Source organism: Pipistrellus kuhlii, unplaced genomic scaffold, assembly GCF_014108245.1.
Source record: "Pipistrellus kuhlii isolate mPipKuh1 unplaced genomic scaffold, mPipKuh1.p scaffold_m20_p_1, whole genome shotgun sequence".
NCBI classification, from domain to species: Eukaryota; Metazoa; Chordata; class Mammalia; order Chiroptera; family Vespertilionidae; genus Pipistrellus; species Pipistrellus kuhlii.
Window position 1 is genome coordinate 79735355 of NW_023425404.1, and position 12734 is coordinate 79748088.

The following is a 12734-nucleotide window of genomic DNA, read 5'->3' on the forward strand; positions in this document are numbered from 1 at the left end:
AGGGTGGGGTTCCTTTGGGGCATAGGGCAGCCTGGGCGAAAGGCCTGTGGTGGTTTGCAGGCCAGCCACGTCCCCCAGCAACCCAAGCAGAGGCCCTGGTATCTGGGATTTATTTATCTTCTATAATTGAAACTTTTTAGCCTGGAGCAGGGCCAAGCCTTCTGCTGGCTCCATGGCCACAGCCATTTTGGTTGTGTTAATTTGCATACTCACTCCTGATTGGCTGATGGGCGTGGCTCATTGATGTATCATATGTATGCTCAATTTGCATATTACTCTTTTATTATATAAGATGGTGTGCTAATTTGCATATGATGTACATACATTCTTCCATATACTTTAAATTATCTCTAGATTAGTTATGTAAATAGTTGTTATACTTATTGTTTACAGAATAAAGACAAGAAAAAAGTCTGTACATGTTCAGTATAGATATAATCATCCTAGGCCTGTCTACATAGTAAATGTAACTTCTTTTGCTGCATATTTGCAATCTATGATTGGTTGAATCTGCGGATATGGAACCCATGGATATGGTGAGCAGACTGGATGATTATTATTATTATTATTATTATTATTATAAATTCCACATGAACCCCTACATGCAACAGGGTCAGTGAGGCTTGGGTCACAGCTCAAATATGCAAAAAATGTAACCTTATTTTTTGTAAGTCTACTTAGGGCCCATTCCACTGGATTGGAAAAACATTCCAGTTATTTCAGGGTAATCCCACTCCATTCAGCGTCTCCCTCTCCCCAGGGTTGAGTCTAACTCCTGGGCCTTTGTGGGTGCTAATGATCAGAACAGGCCTCTGTCCCCTGTGTGGTTAAAGTCACCCTAGATGGCCCTCGCCCAGCAGCCCCGCCAGTTCCCTGCAGTGGGACTGACTCCCCAGAGAACCCTGTTTAAGTTCAGTTCGTATGCCCTGGGGAGTGTGGTAGCAGAGAACACCTCTAACAAGAAGTCAGCTTTCTTTGTAGGGTTGGGAGGATCACTTTTACCCTAAGGCCCTTTCCCAAAGTAAACTGTGAGGCCTCCATTATACATTCCAGGGAAGGATTATTACGTCCTAGAAGAGAAAATGCTTTTAGGAGGTTCAAACATCTGGACTTTTCAGTATCAAAAGCCAGCCTTGAAAGAGTCAGGGCATTAATTTTATGTCATAACCACTAGATTGGAAAGAATACGATGTGATGATGAAAGTCAGGTTTCCCAAGCCAAAATGAAATGCAGATTCTCTAGGCTGGAGCGGAGGAGAGATGGAAAGGGAGCAGGTATCTTGGACTCTGTGTGGGAGGAGGACCTATAGTTTAATGTGCTGGACGCTGCTGAGAGTGAAAGGGCGTTCTACCGCTAACTATGCTGGAAACACAGGCCACACCAGCACTGTCCCAGGCAAACCAGGGATGTATGTTCCCCCTACATGTGGGTCTCACCCCCCACTTGCCACCCTCGGCCAGGACCAGGTGAGGATGAGGATTTAGAACCCGCAGAAATGCCTGGGAAGAGAGAGGAGAGCTCTGCACCCCTTGCTCAGGAGGAAGCTCCCAGGGTGCCCAGAAGGGGTGAGAGCGGCCACAAAGCAGGCCGTGCAGAGCGGTGGGCAGGCGGATGCAGATGCCCACACCCCAGCTGGTAGGAGTGCGGCCACATGTGGCTGTGCCCCCGAGAGGTCAGCCAGAGCTGGGAAACAGCCAGGCCTGGCGAGGCCTTGGGGCAGAGGTGGGCACAGCTCAACAGGGGCCAGATGGGAGGGCGGGCACCCCTGCTGGGGCCCAAGGGAGTCAAGGACAGCACGGGAGACCCCGCCTCTGCCCGCCCACTCCCACAGCGCCCCTCTGCATCCCCCACAACCAGCAGCCCGCCCTGGGGAAAGGGGACCCTGAACTAAGCAAGCAACACAGGGACTAGATGGAGAGCCCTCATCTGACTGACCGCGTTTCAGGTGCCGGGCAGATGGGATTGATACAGAAATGAAACGGTTATGAGTCTGATGACATGTTTGCACATTTGCATTGGTGGCCTGAGATTCACGCTCACATTACAATGAAACAGAGCGCCCCAAGTTAGAGCTTCAATTTCCAGAGACAGAATATTTCTAGGAACTTTTCAATAAAAGGCTCCTCTTATAAAAACATTGCCTTAGTGTCTAGTCTTCCAGGGCATCCCATCACTTATACATGTGAGTCTACACGCAAAAAGGTCTGGCCTCGGGGGGGGAGGAACTTTGAGTCCAGAAGTGATTGCCCCTGTACAATCATTTTCAGAGTTACGTTGTTTATGATGGTGAAAACTTGGAAATACTCTAAATGTCAGTCAATAGGGGAGTGCTTAAATAAACAGTTGTATCTCCACACTACAACATACTAAGCAGCAATTTCATAAAAAGTGTTTTATATTGTTCTGAAGTGGAAAAATTCCTTAAGACATAAATTTTAAAGAGCAAGTTTTGGAACAATATGTACAGTGTGACACCATGGATGTAAACACACACCAACAAACACATGCAAGCCTGTATTTAGCTATACACTCTGTGTAAGTGTAAGAAATAAAGATCTGGAAAGACATTCACCAAGCTGAAAACAATAGTTATCTCTGAGGCAAGAACTACAATTGAGAAATTGAAGGTTAAAGTAGATGTTTTTTTGTTTTTGTTTTGTTTTGTTTTTAATATATTTTATTGATTTTTTTTTTGCCACCCTCTCTCCCTCCCACACATCCCCTCCCTCCCCAGAGTTTTATGTCCATTGGTTGTACTTATATGCATGTATAAAAGTCCTTCGGTTGATCTATTATCTCCCCCAGATCTTCCTCCCCTCCCTGCTGTAATTTGACAGTCTGCTTGTTGATATACTGTCTCTATATCTATCTTTTGGTTCATCAGTTTATAATGTTCTTTATTATCCACAAATGAGTGAGGTCATGTGGTGTTTCTCTTTCATTGATTGGCTTATTTCACTCAGCATGATGTTCTCCAATTCCATCCAGGTTGCTACAAATGATGAGAATTCCTTCTTTTTTGTGGCAGCATAGTACTCCATTGTGTAGATGTACCATAGTTTTTGGATCCAATCATCTGCTGACGGGCACCTAGGCTGTTTCCATATTCTGGGTATTGTAGATTGTGCTGCTATGAACATAGGGGTGCAAATATCCTTTCTGATTGGTGTTTCTAGTTCCTTGGGATATATTCCTAGAAGTGGGATTACTGGGTCAAATGGGAGTTCCATTTTCAGTTTTTTGAGGAAACTCCACACTGTGTGGGAGAACATATTTGCAAATGATACCACTGATAAAGGTAGATGTTTTTATTGTTTTGAGAATTGTTCAAATATTTTACATCAAGAATAATTTTTAATTGTCCTCTTGTAACAACCAGGAAACAGTCAGGAGGAATTAGGATGATCTGAGGGGTGTGTAACTGAGGAAAGCTTATAAAGCTAAGTTTGGGGTTCAGGTGAACCACTTAGGACAGTGAGGGACCACAGTGATGCACCAGTGGAGCTGTTACCACTCCTGGACCCGAGGAGGTCGGGGGAGGGCGGTTACAGGAACCCAGAGGAGGGCTGTGAAGTGACATGGTCCTCACAGGGCAGCTCCTGGGCACAGAGCAGGGGGCAAGGTGGTGGAGGGTGGACTTGGAGGAGCCAAAGGAAGACAACAGGGACATAGCCATTTCCTTTAAAGAGGATGGAAGAAAAGGGAAAATATCTAATATATACCACATGGTTATTCCTGAGAGTTGGGATAACAGAGGTTTCAAATTTCTTCCCTTTGCTTATTTTCCAATTAAAAAAATATATATACTTATTGCTGCCCTAACTGGTTTGGCTCAATGGATAGAGCGTCGGCCTGCAGACTGAAGAGTCCCAGGTTTTATTCCAGTCAATGGCATGTACCCTGGTTACAAGTACATACCCAGTAGGAGGTGTTCAGGAGGCAGCTGATCAATGTTTCTTCCTCATCAATATTTCTAACTCTCTCTCTTCCGCTCTGTAAAAACAAATCAATAAAATATATTTTTAAAAAATATTTATTGTTTTAAGTTTTAAAAGTTATGGCCACTTGAGAAATGGAAAGAAGTCAGGTGATACCTGCAAATATGAGAGATAAGGACTAAGGTGGAGGTTACTGATTGAAGAATGTGGAAAAGGGAACAGTTATTGAGTTGAAAGGGATATCTCAAATTTGAGGATCTTGTTGGGCCTTGAACACAGATATTTGATAGGGAAAGATTGTGTTGGTTTTTTTTTTAAAGAAATTGTGCTGGCATAATTGGCTATCCATTTGGACCCCCCCCCAATTGAAATTATATGCACAAATAAGTCTTAGATGTATTAAATGACAAAATATAAGCATTAAAACACTAAGAGAAAATTCAGAAGAATGTCTCTAACATCTGAGAGGGAGATGCCAAAGAGAAAAGACCAACATAACTGAATACATAAAATTAGACACATATAAAGGGAGAAAAGGCATTAACAAAGTCATAAGACAATAGGTAGAGTGATAGTACTTACACCTAATATACAAAGAGCTCACCTAACCGATAAATGAGAGAAACAGCTCATTAAATGCTGAGATGTTTATACAAATGTCACCTCACCCTTTTCTGACCTGAATTCTGAACAAATTGAGATATTTGCCAAAGAGTAAGGCAGATAGGAGCCAAAACCATGTTTAGTATTAAATAGAGGCTGGGATGGAAAACACATTCTAATATGAGAGAAAATGTCTTCCTGACACTGAGTGTGAGAAGTAGACGATGTGTCCCCTGTGAGAGCAGCACAGCCATGGAGATGACCCTCCCCACAGGGGAAGCGAGAAGATGAGCTGAGGAGGACCCACTGAAGTGTGTCCATTTCACCTTCAGACAGGTTACACCGCCTCTGCGAGGGGAGAGCAGGTGAAGGGGAGAGTCCCCACCTGGACTGATCATCAGGAGAGGGAGGGTGTGTTTTGGGGTAACAACTGACAGGAAAACCGAGCTTAGGATGTGAACAAGAAATTGACATCAAGCTGAAACCGGTTTGGCTCAGTGGATAGAGCATTGGTCTGTGGACTGAAAGGTCCCAGGTTCAATTCTGGTCAAGGGCATGTACATTGGTTGTGGGTACATCCCCAGTGGGGGGTGTGCAGGAGGCAGCTGGTCAATGTTTCGCTCTCATCAATGTTTCTAGCTCTCTATCCCTCTTCTTCCTCTCTGTAAAAAATCAATAAAATATATTTTTTTTAAAAAAAAAAGAACTTGACAACAGAGGAAGATGACAAGGGAAGGGGAGGAGTTAGAAGGGGAGAAAAGAGGAGAAACCCCTCTCCTGTGTGTGTTGGTGGGTGGAGACATTGTATAAGATCCCTTACGTGGGAAGATGGAAAGCCAGGAGAGGGAGGGTGCTCACTTTTTCTCAGTAGATTTATGTGCTGTTTCATTTGTCATGTGGAGCATCTGTAATTTCTTAAAAATCCCAATAAGTGAAAAAGCCATAGAGTTTCTTTTCTAGAAAGAAAAGAGGGAGTGTTAACACTATCCAATGCAAATGCCATGCATAGATTAAGTCAGAAGAATTGAACTTTGACTTTCCTATTGGGCCATGAAGGTTCATAGATACATCAGCAGGGCATTGGGGGCATGGCTGTGGCCCCTAATCTGCTTTTGGTGAAATAAGGGGATGTAGGTAATGAATGAACATGACACTTGGAGAATGCGCTATGGAAAAAAAATAATAATAATAATGACATGAGAGGTGGAGAGAAACAAAGGGTTGTGAACAGATTCTGCTTTATAATCGCAGAGATGAGAGCATGGTTATATGCAACAGAGAAGGTAACAACACAGAGGGCAAGAGAAGGTATTCCATGAGCTAAGACAGGTGAGACAGGCAAGGGAAATCTTGACCTCTAAAATTGGTGGGAAGGAAACACAGTGAGTGCAGTTGCAGGTAAGAAGAGAAGCATGCAGATAAGAAGGGAAAACAGTTACTGGTCAGACAGATGGCAAGGACACTGCCGGGTGGGGAGGTGTGGGAAATTTGAGAAGAGAGTTCCATTTTCAGAATAGTAGCTGACAATACGGTTGAAATGGGACAGAGCAATTTGGGAGTACCAGCCATAAGATTAGCACATATTAATCTAAGTTTAGTGGTTTGCATGGCAAGTGTATAAAAAAGTTAAGAGAGCCGGGACTGGTTTGGCTCAATGGATAGAGTGTCGGCTTGGGGACTGAAGGGTCCCAGGTTCGATTCTGGTCAAGGGCATGTACCTTGGTTGCGGGCATATCCCCGGTGGGGGGTGTGCAGGAGGCAGCTGATCGATGACACTCTCTCATCGATGTTTCTGACTCTCTCTCTCTCTCCCTTCCTCTCTGTATAAAATCAATAAAAAAAATATATTAAAAAAAAAGTTAAGAGAGTTGTGGGAGTGAGGAACCCTTGGGAAAAAAAAAAAAACATGGTTCAACTGGAATACATTCTGGAATGGAAAAAAACAACAACACCCAACACTTAATATTTAGAGCACCCTATACTATGTAATAACTGCCAATTTATTTTCTTCCACTGGCTCCCATCTATAACAATAAAAGTGTAATATGCTAATTAGACCACACGTACTTCCAGATGACCTTCCGGACGAAGCACGGGTTGTGAGGGCCCAGGCAAGCCATGTGGCTGCAGTCGATCGGTGGGCTGCAGCAGGTGGGCAGGGCCTCCCTCTGTGAGGCCAGGTCCCAGGTGCCAGAGGGAAGCCAGTGCCGGCAGCCAGGGGAAGAAAGGCCTGCTCTTGCACAAATTTCATGCATCAGGCCTTTAGTTAAGGTATAAAGAATCATCTCCATCCTCTGTCTCTGAGAGTAAGGACTATGTAGTATAGGGCAAATATTTGGCAAATAACTGTCCACTGAATAATTAAGGAAAAAGAAGGATTAAGAGACTAGATCACTTAATGAGATACAGAAGAAAGAACCCTGGTATAATAGGATTCTGTATAATTAAATTCAGAAAATACAGGCATCTCTTCTCTACCCTAGGTGCCAAGCATACCATAGCACACAAGCAGATGCAGCTCTGACCCTACAGAGCCTGGAGGAGGAAGGCAGTGTGAAGGACATGGAGGCTCTGATCAGAATTGAGCCATGGGACTATAAAATTTAAGATTTGGAGGTGGGGCTGCTTTCCAACTCTCTTTTGATTAATGGTCAGAAATCGCCCGATGGGGAAAAGAAGAAATTTCCAAGCTAAGTTTATCGATGGGGGAAGAGAACAGTGTACCCTTGTGGGGAGATTGTAAATTGGTGCAGCCACTGTGGAAACAATATGGAGGATCCTCAAAAAATTAAAAATGGAATTACCATATGAGCCACAGATTCCACTTCTAGGTATTTTCCCAAAGAAATTCAAAATACTAATTCAAAAAGGTATATGTGCCCCTATGTTCACTGCAACATTATTTACAGCACCAAACAACCTAAGGTTTAAGAAGTACAAACTGGCAGTTGTGTAAACAGTTATGGGGATGTAAATACAGCAAAAAAAATATAGTCAATAATATTAGTTATCTTTGGTGCCATATGAATATACTGGACTTACTGAGATGATCCCTTTTTAAGGTATATAAATGCTTAATCACTATGTTGTACACCTGAATCTAATGTAATATTGTATGTCAATCATAATGGAAAATAAAGAGTACAGTGTGCTTGAGGCCAGGGAGAAGTATAGGATGTGAAGGTGAGGGAAAACAGTTGCAGCAATTAATGGCTAAAAGCATAGCTTTGATTCAGACCTGGATTCAAAATATGATCCCTCTACCATGAGACTTAGATAAGTTCTTTTTTTGTGTGTTTTTTTTTAAATATATTTTTTTTTATTTCAGAGAAGGAAGAAGGAGAGAGAGAAACATCAATGATGAGAGAGAATCATTGATTGACTACTTCCGGTATGCCCCCTACTGGAGATTGAACCCACAACCCTGGCATGTGCCCTTGACCAGAATTGAACCCAGGACCCTACAATATACAGCTGACACTCTATCCACTGAGCCAAACTGACTAGGGTTGTATAAGTTCTTAACCTCCAAGACAGTTGTTCTCAACTGGAAGTGATTTTGCCTCTCCCTCATCTGGCAATATTGGGCAATGTCTGGAGATATTTTTAGTAGTCTCAACTAAAGAGTGGATGGGGGAAGGGTGGAGTGCTACTGACATCTAGTGGGTTGAGGTCAAGGATATTGCTAAACCTGTTACAATGCACAGGATTGCCCCCTAACAAGGAAGTATCAAGTCCCAAATGTTAGTGGTACCAAGGTTGAGAAACTGCTCCAAGAATTATCTGTAAAATAGCCCTAACCAGTTTGGCTCAGTGGATCGAGCATCAGCCTGTGGACCGAAGGGTCTCAGGTTCGATTCTGGTCAGGGGCATGTACCTTGGTTGAGGGCACATCCTCAATGGGAAATGTGCAGGAGGCAGCTGATCGATGTTTCCCTCTCATTGATGTTTCTAGCTCTCTATCCTTCTCCCTTCCTCTCTGTAAAAAATCAATAAAACATATTTTTTAAAAGAATTATCTGTAAAATAGTTCTAATAATTCCAACCTTTCAGAGGTTTAATGAGGATAAAATGATTTAATGTATGCCAAACTCCTGTCATATGATAAGAATGAGAATAAGAACAAAAGTAAGGAGGAATACTAAAATGGAGAGAGAAAGAAGCTATTGGCAAATTTCCCATTGCAATTTTGAATCAAGCATTTCTTTGCAGGGCATGGAAAACCATTGTTTGTTTTGATTGCTGACCAGGCACTCAATTTGCTGCAGATCTGAAGTGGAATCCTTTGGTGGTAAACTGATATTAACTAAGATCCTAAAACTCTGTGTTGGGAAGTTTTGCCCCATGTGAAGAAAAAGGAAACTTGGAAGAGTGTAAGGAGCCAGGTGCACCTAACTCTAACAAATTGTAGTCTGTATTGAATGCTTTGTTTGGGAGAAGAGTTGGTGCCTCCAGCTATTTTTTCCTCTGATTTTAATAGTGTCAAAATATTATAAACTCAAATATAAGAGGAAAAATATTGAAATCATTTGCTGGTCAAATAAAAATATTTCAATTTTCATTTCAATTTTTACTTATTTTTAAAATCTTTATGTAAGCCAAATCATGTTTATTATAGGAGTCAACAAATGTGACAAATAAAAGAGAAAAAGTTAAATATGATCTGACTATTCAAAAGTAATTGCAAGCTGGATGGTTACTCAGTGGTTAGAATACTAGTACAATGAAGGGTCTTGGGTTCAATTCCTGGTCAAGGACATGTACTTGGGTTATAGCTTTGATCCAGGCCTGATTGGTATGCATTCGGGAGGCAACAAATCCATATGTCTCTGTCACCTTGATGTTTCTCTCTCTCCTCACTCTCTCTCCTCCTCCCCCTCTTCCACTCTCTAAAAATCAATAAAAACAATTTCCTCAGGTGAGGATTAACAGAAACAAACAAAAAAGTAATTGCAATGATTTCAACACACATTCTTTCTGATTTTTTCCTATGCATACATAGCATTATGTATATATATTTTTTAAAATAAAATTTTATTCATCTCACTCAAAAAACTTTGTAACCTTTTTTAATCCTCAACAGAAGACATGCTTAGAGAGAGAGAAAAGGAGAGAGAGAGAAACATTGATCAGTTGCCTTCCATAAGTACCCCAACGGGTCATCAACCCACAACCCAAGTATGTGACTTCACCAAGAATCCAACAGGCAACCTTTTGGTGCACAGGACGATTCTCAACCAACTGAGCCACTCTGGATGGGTAGTTTGTAATCTACTTTTAAATTTAACAATACCTCTTAAATAGTTTTCAATATCTTTAAGTATCCTCTGTATTAACTTATCAAAATAAAAATAACTTCTTTCTTATTACAAAAAGAATAAGCACTAAATGTAAAAGAAATGCAAGCAATATGGAAGTGTATAAAAAAAATAAAGAAAAAAGCCACTGTGTTTAATTTAGGAAACCATGACCTCAATTAGCATAAACAACTAAACAACAGGAAGCTCAGGGGTAGAGTGGGCTTTGCAGTGTCATCAAGATGTCAGGTTCTTTCTGTTTCCTCTGCGATTTTTGGTGGCCACATCTACAAGCTCGTTCTCCTCGTGGTCACAAGATGACTTCCAGTGGCGACCAAGGCTGGACTATACGTCTCATGCATGTTCTTCCTGCCTAATTGCATCAACTTGTGTCACATGCCTTTCATGACCAATAACAGTCACCAGGGCAACCCCACTCGCTGATAAACTGGGACTGGTCAGCACACAGAGCCAGAGGTGGGGTCACCTTGTTCTGAAGAGCACGACTCTGTGGAGAGATGGGCACCTAAACCCAGTAGGAACTGTGTCAGGAAGAGAGAGGGAGAATGTGTGGTTAGATAAGCAATCGCACTGTTCACTGCAGCACACCTCTCTGGTTATCCAACATGCCATACTATGGATTTTAAATGATATTTGCAGCTTTATAAAATGTTATACATTGCTAAGTTCTGGGTCTCCAGGAGGTCTGTGGTGCTCTTCAATCTATTATTATGATCATGTTTCTTTTTAATTTACTTAAGAGGAAAAGCAATTTTCCTGAAATGTTCCTCCAAAGTGAGCTCTTTCTTTTTCTTATGCACTTTGAGCTGTTTTCCTTCTCTTCGTTTTGTTTGTTTGTTTGTGATTTTTAGGGTGTGGTAGTGGGACAGAATTATTACAGGCCCCAAGCTAGGTTCCTTCTTGCTTAGTCATTTTGAAATAGCGGCAATTCTACACAGACCTGCTATTCACCCTATATTTTCATATGGTCTTTTTGAAAATCTTCTTGTTTACCTGAATATAATTTGCATCCCTATGAAATGTGAGTGGGCTGGGGCTTTGGATCAGCATTACTTATATGTGTTGGTCCCAAAGCTGCCTGAGTAGAGTGGGAATGGAAGAAAAGGAGCCATCAAAGCTGGGGACTATTTTCATACTCATTTTTATTTTGTTAAAACTCTTGCCTGGAGGCCCAGTCCAATGTATAAAGAGCCTTTGCTATCCCATGGATGGCAAAACTGGAGTTAAAACCCAGCCAGGCAATGTGAAGGCCTTCCCTGGTGTGACCAAGAGCACTGTCCTCCACTCAGCTTGCTCTGTGCACAGCTACCAGCTCCTCAGAGGCCATTGCTACTAGAAATTTATTTCTGGACACTCTCCCATCAGTACAGACTTCAAGTGATCTTTGGTTTCACAGTGAGAAAAAGGTGTCCCAGTGGAATATTTCAGATCTTTTCTCATTCCAGATCCTTTGCCATATTGTGGAACATTTTCACACCTTCTCTTTCCACTTGTGTTGACCCAAATAAACGAATCCCCACTCCTAAGCATGTTCATTATCTTCATTTCCACTCTTCTTCTGCAGCCTCTCGTGGTGTCCCAACTTCCAATTTTCTCACAATAGACAGCTCTCATTTTCTGCTGTTTTTATTCACACACATCTGAGGTTTGGGGATCAATTGCTACCAAGGCTTTCGTTTGTGAAGATCTAATGAAAGAGAAGTAACAGCCATCTGCTTCTTAGCACCCTACTCCTTCCTCCAAATAAGATGCCACACGCACACTCTCTCAAACATGATGAAGTCTATATGTAACATGGTCAGAAGGCAGGAACTAATAATCTTGTGTTTATCAAACCCTGAAAACCACCCGTATGTAAACCCTTAAAAATGCTTGTTCAGATCCAAATTCCTGCACCTCAAGTTTTCTAGATTAAAATCTCCGGGGCACAGGCACCAGGAATTGGTGTTGTATTGAGCTTTCTAGTGATTTTATACTCATTAGGATGTGAAAATTTCTTTGATTTATGAGAATTCTCACAATACAGTTCAATTCTGCATAAGATGACACTGCAACTCCCTTCCTACCAGGACATTTTAGTAAAAATTCTTTAATTGTGTTTCTGAATTGATGGTTGCACTGACACAATCTACACAAATCCAAAGACCATAGTGTGGTAGAGATTACAAGAATCACCATGTCTTGTACTCTTCTTCACCACAGGCTTTAACTGTTAGCTTAGACGCACATGTGTCAAACACAAGGCCCGAGGGCCAAATCCGTCCCGCCAGGCCTTGCAATGTGGCCCGCACCGCGCTGTCATCACTGCACTCCGCTGCGTTTCCATCACAATGACAGTTTATGACTGTTCAGTAAACCATTCGGCCCGCGATTTAGGCTGGATTTTAGATTTTGGCCCCTTCTCTGATTGAGTTCGACACCCCTAGTAGAGCGTTAGAAACATCGAGGAGAGAGAGTCATCGATCAGCTGCCTCTTGCACACCCCCTACTGGGGATATGCCCGCAACCAAGATACATGCCCTTGTCCGGAATCGAACCCCGGGACCCTTCAGTCCCCAAGCCGACGCTCTATCCATTGAGACAAACCGGTTTTGGCCTGTGTGACTGATTTTGACCACTGGGTTGTGATTAGGATTCTGTGGGTCCTTCACCCTGTGCCTTTGAAAATATGTGCTGAGCCGAAACTGGTTTGGCTCAATGAATAGAGCGTCGGCTTGGGGACTGAAGGGTCCCAGGTTTGATTCCGGTCAAGGGCATGTACCTTGGTTGCGGGCATATCCCCAGTAGGGGGTGTGCAAGAGGCAGCTGATCGATGACTCTCTCTCATCGATGTTTCTAACTCTCTATCTCTCTCCCTTCCTCTCTGTACAAAAT